Source organism: Oncorhynchus mykiss, chromosome 16, assembly GCF_057628025.1.
Source record: "Oncorhynchus mykiss isolate SJ-2025 chromosome 16, ASM5762802v1, whole genome shotgun sequence".
Lineage (NCBI taxonomy): Eukaryota > Metazoa > Chordata > Actinopteri > Salmoniformes > Salmonidae > Oncorhynchus > Oncorhynchus mykiss.
In genome coordinates, this window is record NC_143037.1 from 11,576,713 (window position 1) to 11,591,586 (window position 14,874).

Sequence of the window (14,874 nt, forward strand, 5' to 3'; positions counted from 1 at the left end):
CCAAAGGTACGGACGGGAGCATCTGCTCTCGGAACAACAGGCTCCAAGACAGCTTCTACCACCAAGCCATAATACTGCTAAATAGTTCATTAATGGTTACACAGTCTATCTGCACTGATCCTACCCACTAGGCACAGACAGGTTGTATCAATGTTGTTTCTATGTCATTTCAATGAAATTACACACTCACAAGATGATATATGCAATACATACTAGACACACACACACACACTACAATGGCAATCTCACACAAAACCCACACACATACACTACATACGTATACCGACACAACACAAACACACACACCTTTACACTCATCACATGCTGCTGCTACTCCGTTCTTTATTTTACTCTTATTATAATCTATCCTGATGCCTAGTCACTTTACCCTGCCTTCATAGACATATCTACCTCAATTACATTGTACCTCTGCACTTTGATCTGGTACTGGTACTCCCTGTATATACCACCACATTGATCTGGTACTGGTACTCCCTGTATATAACTCCACATTGATCTGGTACTTCCTGTATATAGCTCCACATTGATCTGGTACTGGTACTCCCTGTATATAACTCCACATTGATCTGGTACTCCCTGTATATAGCTCCACATTGATCTGGTACTGGTACTCCCTGTATATAGCTCCACATTGATCTGGCATTGGTACTCCCTGTATATAGCTCCACATTGATCTGGTACTGGTACTCCCTGTATATAGCTCCACATTTATCTGGTACTGGTACTTCCTGTATATAGCTCCACATTGATCTGGTATTGGTACTCCCTGTATATAACTCCACATTGATCTGGTACTGGTACTCCCTGTATATAACTCCACATTGATCTGGTACTGGTACTCCCTGTATATAACTCCACATTGATCTGGTACTCCCTGTATATAGCTCCACATTGATCTGGTACTGGTACTCCCTGTATATAGCTCCACATTGATCTGGTACTGGTACTTCCTGTATATAGCTCCACATTGATCTGGTATTGGTACTCCCTGTATATAGCTCCACATAGATCTGGTACTGGTACTCCCTGTATATAGCTCCACATAGATCTGGTACTGGTACTTCCTGTATATAGCTCCACATAGATCTGGTACTGGTACTCCCTGTATATAGCTCCACATTGATCTGGTACTGGTACTTCCTGTATATAGCTCCACATAGATCTGGTACTGGTACTCCCTGTATATAGCTCCACATTGATCTGGTATTGGTACTCCCTGTATATAGCTCCACATAGATCTGGTACTGGTACTCCCTGTATATAGCTCCACATTGATCTGGTATTGGTACTCCCTGTATATAGCTCCACATAGATCTGGTACTGGTACTCCCTGTATATAGCTCCACATTGATCTGGTATTGGTACTCCCTGTATATAACTCCACATTGATCTGGTATTGGTACTCCCTGTATATAACTCCACGTTGATCTGGTTCTGGTACTCCCTGTATATACAGTGGGGCAAAAATGTATTTAGTCAGCCACCAATTGTGCAAGTTCTCCCACTTAAAAAGATGAGAGAGGCCTGTAATTTTCATCATAGGTACACTTCAACTATGACAGACAAAATGAGAAAAAAAATCCAGAAAATCATATTGTAGGATTTTTAATGAATTAATTTGCAAATTATGGTGGAAAATAAGTATTTGGTCACCTACAAACAAGCAAGATTTCTGGCTCTCACAGACCTGTAACTTCTTCTTTAAGAGGCTCCTCTGTCCTCCACTCGTTACCTGTATTAATGGCACCTGTTTGAACTTGTTATCAGTATAAAAGACACCTGTCCACAACCTCAAACAGTTGTAAAGTTGTAAATGAGAACTTGTTCTCAACTAGCTTAAAAAATATATAACTCCACACTGATCTGGTACTGGTACTCCCTTTATATAGACCCACATTGATCTGGTACTCCCTGTATATATCTCTACATTGATCTGGTACTCCCTGTATATAGCTCTACATTGATCTGGTACTCCCTGTACATAGCTCTACATTGATCTAGTACTGGTACTCCTTTATATAGACCCACATTGATCTAGTACTGGTACTCCCTGTAAATAGGTCCATTCTTGAAAAAAAAAAAATGTCCTCCGCATTTGTTGTGTTTTAACTGGTGACCAGCCTTCAATGTGTTTTAACTGGTGACCAGCCTTCATTGTGTTTTAACTGGTGACCAGCCTTCAATGTGTTTTAACTGGTGACCAGCCTTCAATGTGTTTTAACTGGTGACCAGCCTTCAATGTGTTTTAACTGGTGACCAGCCTTCATTGTGTTTTAACTGGTGACCAGCCTTCAATGTGTTTTAACTGGGGACCAGCCTTCAATGTGTTTTAACTGGTGACCAGGCTTCAATGTGTTTTAACTGGTGACCAGCCTTCATTGTGTTTTAACTGGTGACCAGCCTTCAATGTGTTTTAACTGGTGACCAGCCTTCAATGTGTTTTAACTGGTGACCAGCCTTCAATGTGTTTTAACTGGTGACCAGCCTTCAATGTGTTTTAACTGGTGACCAGCCTTCATTGTGTTTTAACTGGTGACCAGCCTTCAATGTGTTTTAACTGGTGACCAGCCTTCAATGTGTTTTAACTGGTGACCAGCCTTCATTGTGTTTTAACTGGTGACCAGCCTTCATTGTGTTTTAACTGGTGACCAGCCTTCATTGTGTTTTAACTGGTGACCAGCCTTCAATGTGTTTTAACTGGTGACCAGCCTTCAATGTGTTTTAACTGGTGACCAGCCTTCAATGTGTTTTAACTGGTGACCAGGCTTCATTGTGTTTTAACTGGTGACCAGCCTTCATTGTGTTTTAACTGGTGACCAGCCTTCATTGTGTTTTAACTGGTGACCAGCCTTCAATGTGTTTTAACTGGTGACCAGCCTTCAATGTGTTTTAACTGGTGACCAGCCTTCAATGTGTTTTAACTGGTGACCAGCCTTCAATGTGTTTTAACTGGTGACCAGGCTTCATTGTGTTTTAACTGGTGACCAGCCTTCAATGTGTTTTAACTGGTGACCAGCCTTCAATGTGTTTTAACTGGTGACCAGCCTTCAATGTGTTTAACTGGTGACCAGCCTTCATTGTGTTTTAACTGGTGACCAGCCTTCATTGTGTTTTAACTGGTGACCAGCCTTCATTGTGTTTTAACTGGTGACCAGGCTTCATTGTGTTTTAACTGGTGACCAGCCTTCATTGTGTTTTAACTGGTGACCAGCCTTCATTGTGTTTTAACTGGTGACCAGCCTTCAATGTGTTTTAACTGGTGACCAGCCTTCAATGTGTTTTAACTGGTGACCAGCCTTCATTGTGTTTTAACTGGTGACCAGGCTTCATTGTGTTTTAACTGGTGACCAGCCTTCATTGTGTTTTAACTGGTGACCAGCCTTCATTGTGTTTTAACTGGTGACCAGCCTTCAATGTGTTTTAACTGGTGACCAGCCTTCAATGTGTTTTAACTGGTGACCAGCCTTCAATGTGTTTTAACTGGTGACCAGCCTTCAATGTGTTTTAACTGGTGACCAGCCTTCAATGTGTTTTAACTGGTGACCAGCCTTCAATGTGTTTTAACTGGTGACCAGCCTTCAATGTGTTTTAACTGGTGACCAGCCTTCATTGTGTTTTAACTGGTGACCAGCCTTCAATGTGTTTTAACTGGTGACCAGCCTTCAATGTGTTTTAACTGGTGACCAGGCTTCATTGTGTTTTAACTGGTGACCAGCCTTCATTGTGTTTTAACTGGTGACCAGCCTTCATTGTGTTTTAACTGGTGACCAGCCATCATTGTGTTTTAACTGGTGACCAGCCTTCAATGTGTTTTAACTGGTGACCAGCCTTCAATGTGTTTTAACTGGTGACCAGCCTTCAATGTGTTTTAACTGGTGACCAGCCTTCAATGTGTTTTAACTGGTGACCAGCCTTCAATGTGTTTTAACTGGTGACCAGCCTTCAATGTGTTTTAACTGGTGACCAGCCTTCAATGTGTTTTAACTGGTGACCAGCCTTCATTGTGTTTTAACTGGTGACCAGCCTTCAATGTGTTTTAACTGGTGACCAGCCTTCAATGTGTTTTAACTGGTGACCAGCCTTCAATGTGTTTTAACTGGTGACCAGCCTTCAATGTGTTTTAACTGGTGACCAGCCTTCAATGTGTTTTAACTGGTGACCAGCCTTCAATGTGTTTTAACTGGTGACCAGCCTTCAATGTGTTTTAACTGGTGACCAGCCTTCATTGTGTTTTAACTGGTGACCAGCCTTCAATGTGTTTTAACTGGTGACCAGCCTTCAATGTGTTTTAACTGGTGACCAGCCTTCAATGTGTTTTAACTGGTGACCAGCCTTCAATGTGTTTTAACTGGTGACCAGCCTTCAATGTGTTTTAACTGGTGACCAGCCTTCAATGTGTTTTAACTGGTGACCAGCCTTCAATGTGTTTTAACTGGTGACCAGCCTTCATTGTGTTTTAACTGGTGACCAGCCTTCATTGTGTTTTAACTGGTGACCAGCCTTCAATGTGTTTTAACTGGTGACCAGCCTTCAATGTGTTTTAACTGGTGACCAGCCTTCATTGTGTTTTAACTGGTGACCAGCCTTCAATGTGTTTTAACTGGTGACCAGCCTTCAATGTGTTTTAACTGGTGACCAGCCTTCAATGTGTTTTAACTGGTGACCAGCCTTCAATGTGTTTTAACTGGTGACCAGCCTTCAATGTGTTTTAACTGGTGACCAGCCTTCATTGTGTTTTAACTGGTGACCAGCCTTCAATGTGTTTTAACTGGTGACCAGCCTTCAATGTGTTTTAACTGGTGACCAGCCTTCATTGTGTTTTAACTGGTGACCAGCCTTCAATGTGTTTTAACTGGTGACCAGCCTTCATTGTGTTTTAACTGGTGACCAGCCTTCATTGTGTTTTAACTGGTGACCAGCCTTCAATGTGTTTTAACTGGTGACCAGCCTTCAATGTGTTTTAACTGGTGACCAGCCTTCATTGTGTTTTAACTGGTGACCAGCCTTCATTGTGTTTTAACTGGTGACCAGCCTTCAATGTGTTTTAGCTGGTGACCAGCCTTCAATGTGTTTTAACTGGTGACCAGCCTTCGTTGTGTTTTCGCTGGTAATCAGCATTTGTTGTGTTTGTGCTGGTTACCAGCATTGTGTGTGTTTTCACTGGTGACCAGCATCGTGTGTGTTTTCAATGGTGACCAGCCTTTGTTGTGTTTTCACCTGTGACCAGCATTTGTTATGTTTTTGCTGTTGCCTTCATTGTGTTTTTGCTGGTGACTAGCCTTCGTTGTGTTTGTGCTGGTGACCAGCCTTTGTTTTGTTTTTGCTGTTGACAAGCCTTCATTGTGTTTTTGCTGGTGACTAGCCTTCGTTGTGTTTGTGCTGGTGACCAGCATTGTGTGTTTTCACTGGTGACCAGCCTACAATGTGTTTTCACTGGTGACCAGCCTTCATTGTGTTTTCGCTGGTGACCAGCCTTCGTTCTGTTTGTGTTGGTGACCAGCATTGTGTGTTTTCACTGGTGACCAGCCTATAATGTGTTTCCACTGGTGATCAGCCTTCATTGTGTTTTCGCTGGTGATCAGCATTTGTGTTTTTGCTGGTAACCAGCCTTTGTTGTATTTGTGCTGGTGACCAGCCTTAGTTTTTGATGTTGACCAGCCTTCATTGTATTTGCGTTGGTGTCTCGCCTTGGTTGTTTTCACTGGTGACCAGCCTTCATTGTTTTTTCATTGGTGAACATGCTTCATTGTCTTTTCACTGGTGACCAGCCTTCGTTTTGTTTTCAATGGCGACCAGCCTTCGTTTTGTTTTCAATGGTGACCAGCCTTTGTTGTGTTTGTGCTGAATACCAGCCTTCAGTGTCTTTTTGCTGGTGAATAGCTTTTGTTGCGTCTTCCCCTAACCCAAGTCACATAATAAGTTGTATTCACTCACTCTTTATGCAATAATTGTGTTTAACACGATTTTGAAAGACTACCTCATCTCTGTACTCACACATACTGCACATCACGCATACATATGTAAGGTGCATTTCAAACACAGATTCAACCACAAAAACCAGGGAGGTTTTCCAATGCCTCACAAAGGGCACCTATTTGGTAGATGGGTAAAAAAAAGCAGACATTGATTATCCCTTTAAGCATGGTGAAGTTAGACTTTGGATGGTGAATCAATACACCCAGCCACTACAAAGATACAGGCGTCCTTCCTAACTCAGATGTCAGAGAGGAAGGAAACGTCTCATGGAATTCACCAGGAGGCCAATCGTGCCATCAAAACAGTCACTGAGTTTAAACTGAGGATGGATCAACAACATTGTAGTTATGCCACAATAGTAACCTAGTTGACAAAAATATATATATTCTAAAACATGCATCCCATTTTTAACAAGGCACTAACGTAATACTGCAAAAAAGGTGGTAAAGCAATGAACTTTTGGTCCTGAATACTAAGTGTTATGTTTGGGACAAATCCAATACAGCACATTACTGAGTTCCACTCTCCAAATTTTCAAGCATAATGGTGGCTCCATCATGTTATGGGTATGATTGTAATCGTTAAGGACTGGGGAGGTTTTCAGGATAAAAAATCAACTAAATGGAGCTGAGCACAGGCAAAATCCTAGAGGTTAACCTGGTTTAGCAGACACTGGGAGATGAAGTCTATTATGACACAAGGCGAGACCCAGATACAGACGCTGGGAGATGAAGTCTATTATGACACAAGGCGAGACCCAGATACAGACACAGGAGATGAAGTCTATTATGACACAAGGCGAGACCCAGACCCAGATACAGACACGGGAGATGAAGTCTATTATGACACAAGGCGAGACCCAGACCCAGATACAGACACTGGGAGATGAAGTCTATTATGACACAAGGCGAGACCCAGATACAGACACGGGAGATGAAGTCTATTATGACACAAGGCGAGACCCAGACTCAGATACAGACACGGGAGATTAAGTCTATTATGACACAAGGCGAGACCCAGATACAGACACGGGAGATGAAGTCTATTATGACACAAGGCGAGACCCAGACCCAGATACAGACACGGGAGATGAAGTCTATTATGACACAAGGCGAGACCCAGACCCAGATACAGACACGGGAGATTAAGTCTATTATGACACAAGGCGAGACCCAGACCCAGATACAGACACGGGAGATGAAGTCTATTATGACACAAGGCGAGACCCAGACCCAGATACAGACACGGGAGATTAAGTCTATTATGACACAAGGCGAGACCCAGATACTAAGATGTTTAATAATCCAAAAAGGGGGAGGCAAGAGAATGGTCGTGGACAGGTGAAAGGTCAAAACCAGTTCAGAGTCCAGGAGGTACAGAGTGGCAGACAGGCTTGAGGTCAAGGCAGGCAGAATGGTCAGGCAGGTGGGTACAGAGTCCAGAACAGTCAAGGGTCAATACCGGGTTGGCCAAGAAAAAGGACAATAGCAAAGGCAGGAGTAAGGGAAAAACCACTGGTTGACTTGGAACATACAAGACAAACTGGCACAGAGAGACAGGAAACACGGGGATAAATACACTGGGGGAAATAAGCGACACCTGGAGGGGGTGTAGACAATCACAAGGACAGGTGAAACAGATCAGAGTGTGACAAACTCACCTTTCAGCAGGACAATAACCTAAGACGCAAGGCCAAATCTACACTGGAGTTGCTTACCAAGAAGACTGTGAATACAGTTTTGACTTAAATCGGCTAGAAAATCTATATCAAAACCTGAAAATGATTGTCTAGCACTGATCAACAACCAATTTGACAGAGCTTGAAGAATTATTATTATTATTTATTGTTTTATCCACAAGTGTCGAGGGTCAATTCTGGTTCACAACAATTGTTTTGTAGAATTCTTTTAATTCACAGTACTCATTATCAATAGAGAAATATCTACATCAAAAAATATTAATTCACATACTTTTATATCTTATATTCAGTCTCTTTAACAGTACACATAGATATTGCTATTCAATGAATTAGTATCTGTACCAAAATAAAGGCATTTCACTTACAAATAGTGCAAAAGGTATGCATTCTAGCATGTAAAACCATCAAATTGTATGTGTGTTGTCCAACACATAGCAACAGATTACCCTGTATAGTAGTGTAAAAATAAATGTTACACAATTCTACACAATCGCTTAGCAAGAGGCTACGCTAACTAGCAAACTTTATAACAATTAATTACGGCAACAATATCAAATACTAAAACATCTAACTACAAGGATTCATTTTAGAATAAGGCTGTAACGTAACAAAATGTGTAAAAAGTCAAGGGTTCTGAATACTTTCCGAAGGGCCTGTATTTCTTATTAAATATATTTAATTAAAATACATTTTTACACAAATACAATGCTAATATATTTAAAATATATTATTTGACCAATTCGGAACATTTTGACATACAGTATAGTCCAAAAATGTATTTTAAATTAATACAAATTTAATGAATTAATAAATAAAAACAAAATGTATTTTAAATGTATTTTTTTCTGTTTGGGGAGGTGATAACACCATGCTAGAAGCGGACGTCTGGTTGTAATTGGCAAACTGTTTTAACATTGCAATGACAGGAGTCAGTGAAACCCAGCCTTCCTTTCCACTGTATAGTCTTATCAATAGTATCAGTCTGTCACTGATAGTGAAAGTGGATCAGAATGGCTCAGGGGTGGATTAGCCATCTGGAAATTCTGGAAAAAGCCAGATGGGCTGGGCATTTTTGTTGTTGGGTGGTCTGGTCAAAGTTGACACACACACACAAACAATGATATACTAAATAAAACAATGAGAAAGGTGACATGGCCATACTAATCTATAATGAGCCTATGGCTGATCAGTGGGCAACAGCCGGCCCCCCGACCAAGATGGGCCGGAACGGTTTTTCTGATAGGCTGAGCTGAGGTCACGCAAAGACAGATTCAGATCAGCAAAGAGACCTGCTCCGACTCTCTCATCAGTTAGACAGACAACATCATGGATAGTACATTTTTTTTAAATTAACAGAAAGGTAGCCTATACAGTGCCTTGCAAAGGTATTCACCCCCCCTTGGCATTTTCCCTATTTTGTTGATTTACAACCTGTAATTTAAATGGATTTTTATTTGGATTTCATGTAATGGACATACACAAAATGGTAAAAAAAAAAAAAGAATTGCAGAAAAATGGTGCGTGCATATGTATTCACCCCTTTGCTATGAAGTCGCTAAAAACGATCTGTAGCCACCAATTACCTTCAGAAGTCACATAATTAGTTAAATAAAGCATGGTGGTGGCACATCATGAGATGAGGGTGTTTTTCCATCAGCAAGGACTGGGAAACTAGTCAGAATTTAAGGAATGATGGATGGAGCTAAATACAGGGAAATTCTTGAGGGAAACCTGTTTCATTCTTCCAGAAATGTGAGACTGGGACGGAGGTTCACCTTCCAGCAGGACAATGACCCTAAGCATACTTTTGAAGCAACACTCGAATGGTTTAAGGGAAAACATTTAAATATCTTGGAATGGCCTAGTCAAAGCCCAGACCTCAATCTAATTGAGAATCTGTGGCATATCACTTAAAGATTGCTGTACACCAGCGGAACCCATCCACCTTGAAGGAGCTGGAGCAGTTTTGCTTTGAAGAATGGGCAAAAATCCCAGTGGCTAGATGTGCCATACTTATAAAGACATACCCCAAGAAACTTGCAGCTGTAATTGCTGCAAAAGGTGGCTCTACAAAGTATTGACTTTGGGGGGGTGAATAGTTATGCCCGCTCAAGATTTCAGTTTTTTTTGTCTTATTTCTTGTTTGTTTCACAATAAAACTTATTTTGCATCTTCAAAGTGGTAGGCATGTTGTGTAAATCAAATGATACAACCCCCCCCCCCCAAAATACATTTTAATTCCAAGTTGTAAGGCAACAAAATAGGAAAAATGCTAAGGGGGATGAATAATTTCAAAAGCCACTGTACATGAGAAAGAGCACATTCTACATTGTGACTTCACTCAAAACGTCCCATTTTTTGGGTGGCTAAAACCATTATTTGGTCAAACAGAAGTGCATTATCCTCATGATTCCTGTAATGAAAGTGTCTGCCCTGCTCCTGTGCCCTTGCTGGGCCCTGCTGATGTGATGAGCAAGCCGCTCTCCTCTACCCCCATAGCTCTCCTCTACCCCCATAGCTCGAGAGAAAAATGCAGTCTGATCGTATAACATTCCAAAATGTCATTGCGGGAAAACACAGCTTTGGAAGCTTCGCCCGCTTGTCCTTGTCGAAGAGATGAGGGTCTCAGCTTTCTGTAGGTATAATTTGTATTTCTCAGTATTCAGCTGAATAGCAACTATTTTATATTTGATATGGCTTTGAGATATGGAGTTGTGCGCGTGAAATGTGGACTGGCCATTGCGAGGGCATAGCCCTAAAGGCCACATGACTACTGGCAGTGGGTATTATATTTAAAGTTAGCAACGGGTTTTTTAGTTTCCACTTCCTCAGGTGTTGAACCCCAAATTAATTAGCCTATGATATTAGTTAGTGCACATAAAGATGTATGTAATTAATCTCTATTGAAACAAAAAAAAATCTGGAAATTCTGGAGTTCTATTTTGACTAGGATGTCCAGACGTCCCTGATTAGCCTTCATAAGGAAAAAAGCAACTCTGAAGTATTTCAATAATCAAACGCTGTATCCAATGAGATTTGGCATGTAAAAATCGATCCCTGTACCAAACTCGTTTGCTTGTGTGGTGATCAGTAATACAATACAAACCATCGCATGAACCACAATGCCCATGGCCAGAAAGTTCATCCAACACCATAGGCTACCAAACTTGGGTGATTGTAAAATTACTAGATAGACAATTTTTTTCTATCCGATTTTAATTCCCAGAATATGGTCACCTTAATTTGGACAGTAAAATATAGCAACTATACACATCAACCCAAAATGCATGACTATCATTGGATTCGGATGTAAGTCAAAATATCCTGCTTGGACGTGTTAGATGAAACAACTTCTGAATGACTTTATAAGATGTTGAGCCAACTCACGATATGGGTCCAACAAATCATGGGCTGCTGCCACCAACTGTAAAGCTAGTGGCACCGGTGATAATGAGTTTGCGGCGTGTGCAGTGATGTGGTCTGGTGTGGATAAAATTCTAGGGCCGAATTATCCCAGTCTTCCCCTGGAGTGGCTACAGGTTATGTGAGCAGGTAACACACCTTGCACCTGTTATGAAAAATATTCCTATCAGAAGAAAAACAAAAAAACATTAAGTCCACTATTTAAGGGACTTTCGTTTATAATGTAATTGTTTTATCCAGGCATATCAAGGTAATTCTCTTATAAATCAACTTCTGTTAGGTCAAATCGGTCAGCCGTATTGGCACTCCCTAGTAGGAACAGTCCTCCATTGGAATGAATGGCATTCTATAGTATTTTAATGAAATGTTTCAAGACAAAATTAAATATATTTAAGTGTTTTTTGTTGTTGTTGTAGTAGTCACTGTAACATTATTAACATTAACATTAACATTAACATTATTACACAAAAAATTGTATTTTTTTATTGTACTGTTTTGCTCATATAATATAATTTAAAAGTCTGCATTAAGGTGTCTGTAATATAATAAACATGTCAAAAATGAATGTAGACATTAATAAATGTAATTCTATAGCTTCCTTTTATAGCAACATGAACATGAACATAATCTTTTTTTTATTTCTTAATTCCATTATTTTACTTTGAGATTTTTTTGAGACTTTTTCCTTATGGCAAGGTGCTCCATCATCGCCATTTACCCGTTGTTGTCTGAGCTCTCCCGACAAACACCCATGATTGCTTTATGCCTATCTCTAATGTCTATATGTATTGTCTACTGCTCAACATGCCTAAGATAGCTCTTTTGTCCCACCCCCCACAAATGCGGAGACCTCACCTGGCTTAACTGGTGCCTCCAGAAACGCAACCCCTCCCATCGTCACTCAATGCCTAGGTTTAACTCCACTGGACTCACTTCCTACCATACCCCTGTCTGTATATTATGCCCTGAATCTATTCTACCACACCCAGAAATCTGCTCCTTTTATTCTCTATTCCCAATGCACTAGACGACCAGTTCTGATAGCCTTTAGCCATACCCTTATCCTACTCCTCCGTTCCTCTGGTAATGTAGAGGTTATTCCAAGCCCTGTAGCCCCCAGTTCTACACCTATTCCCTAAGCGCTCTCATTTGTTGACTTCTGTAACCGTAAAAGCCTTGGTTTCATGCATGTTAACATCAGAAGCCTCCTCCCTAAGTTTATTTTTAGTTTATTCACTGCTTTAGCACATTCCGCCAACCCTGATGTCCTAGCCTTGTATGAATCCTGGCTTAGGAAGGCCACCAAAAATTCTGAAATCTCCATCCCCAGCTACAACATTTTCCGTCAAGAAAGAACTGTCAAAGGGGGCGGAGTTGCAATCTACTGCAGAGATAGCCTGCAGAGTTCTGTCTTACTATCCAGGTCTGTACCCAAACAGTTCGAGCTTCTACTTTTAAAAATCCACCTTTCCAGAAATAAGTCTGTCACTATTTCCACTTGTTATTGACCCTCCTCAGCCCCCAGCTGTGCCCTGGACACTATATGTGAATTGATTGCCCCCCATCTATCTTCAGAGTTCGTACTGTTAGGTGACCTAAACTGGGATATGCTTAACACCCCAGCCATCCTACAATCTAAGCTAGATTGCCTGCGTCCGTAATGGGTCCGTGACCACCCCTCATCACTGTTAAATGCTCCCTAAAACACTTCAGCGAGCAGGCCTTTCTAATCAACCTGGAAGGATATTGACCTCATCCCATCAGTAGAGGATGCCTGGTTGTTCTTTAAAAGTGCTTTCCTCACCATCTCTTCAACCAATCGCTGCTTGCACCCGCCCGCACGACTAGCATCACCACTCTGGACGGTTCTGGCTTAGAATATGTGGACAACTACAATTACCTAGGTGTCTTGTTAGACTGTAAACTCTCCTTCCAGACTCACATTAAGCATCTCCAATCCAAAATTAAATCTAGAATCGGCTTCCTATTTCGCAACAAAGCCTCCTTCATTCATGCTGCCAAACATGCCCACGTAAAACTGACTATCCTACCGATCCTCGACTTCGGCGATGTCATTAACAAAATAGCCTCCAACACCCTACTCAGCAAATTGGATGTAGTCTATCTATCACAGTGCCATCCTTTTTGTCACTAAAGCCCCATATACTACCCACCACTGAGACCTGTATTTATGTTACATTTATTTAATTAGGCAAGTCAGGTAAGAACAAATTCTTATTTTCAATGACAGCCTAGGAATAGTGGGTTAACTGCCTTGTTGAGGGGCAGAACAATAGATTTTTACCTTGTCAGCTCGGGGATTTGATCTTGCAACCTTTTGTTTTTTTGTCTAACACTCTAACCACTAGGCTTCCTGCCGCCCCAAAAGCTCGTTGGCTGGCCCTCACTACATATCTGTCGCCAAACCCACTGGCTCCAGTTCATCTATAAGCCTGTGCTAGGTAAAGCCCCGCCTTATCTCAGCTCACTGGTCACCATAGCAACAACCACCAGCAGCACACGCTCCAGCAGGTATAGTTCACTGGTCATCCCCAAAGCCAACACCTCCTTTGTCCGTCTTTCCTTCCAGTTCTCTACTGCCAATGACTGGAACGGATTGCAAAAGTCACTGAAGCTGGAGACTAATATCTCCCTCACTAACTATAAGCATCAGCTGTCAGAGCAGCTTACCGAGCACTGCACCTGTACATATTCTGTCCCTCTCCTCGCCTCGAACCAGGGACCCTCTGCACACCTCGTTACCCATCGCTCCACAAAAGCCGCAGCCCTTGCAGAGCAAGGGGAACAACTACTTCAAGGTCTCAGAGTGAGTGATGTCACCAATTGAAGCGCTATTAGCGCGCACCCCGCTAACTAGCTAGCCATTTCACATCGGTTACATACACAGCCCATCTGTAAATAGCCCACCCAACTACCGCATCCCCATATTGTCATTTTTTTGCTCTTTTTCACCCCAGTATCTCTACTTTCACATCATCATCTGCACATCTATCACTCCAGTGTTATTAACTGTACGTTTGTCTATCCCATGTGTAACTCTGTGTTGTTTTTGTCGCACTGCTCTGCTTTATCTTGACCAGGTCGCAGTTGTAAATGAGAACTTGTTCTCAACTGGCCTACCTGGTTAAATAAAGGTGAAATTAAAAAAACAAAAAAATTGTCATCAGCATTACTTAAATTAAAAATTAAACAATTGTCAGTTTTAACGATATAGCCAATTCTGGCTTTGTGGCTGTGCTATCTAGTGGAAACCCAAGGGGGGAAGAGAACGAATTTGATGATTATTGCACCAGGAAATGAGTTAGATTTTCCCTGACCATTAAATCTAAAAATTCTTACAGTAATAATTCAGCTGAAATCTTACAGCATGTTAGTTGTAAAATTGTGAGAATATGTAGATTATCTAAAAACGTGTTTAGCCCTATTTTGCCATTTTTAAATAATAGGTTGTTCATAGCATATGAAATGTGAAAATAAAATCTACAATTTACTATTGTTCATACTATTTACTGTTGAGTGTCACAGTATGAGTCATAAAACCCAGAAATTGTTCCAATTGTTCCATCTGGGATGTTATAACTACTTCAAATGTCTGTTTCGTGTAGGAATACCCTGGCATGACGTTTCGATAACCACGCAAATCTCTCTGACAAGGTAACGTTCATCAATAATTAGCATTGCAAATTTTTGAGAGTAAATTGAGGCGAATTTATTGATAAAACTCACCTTGTCCG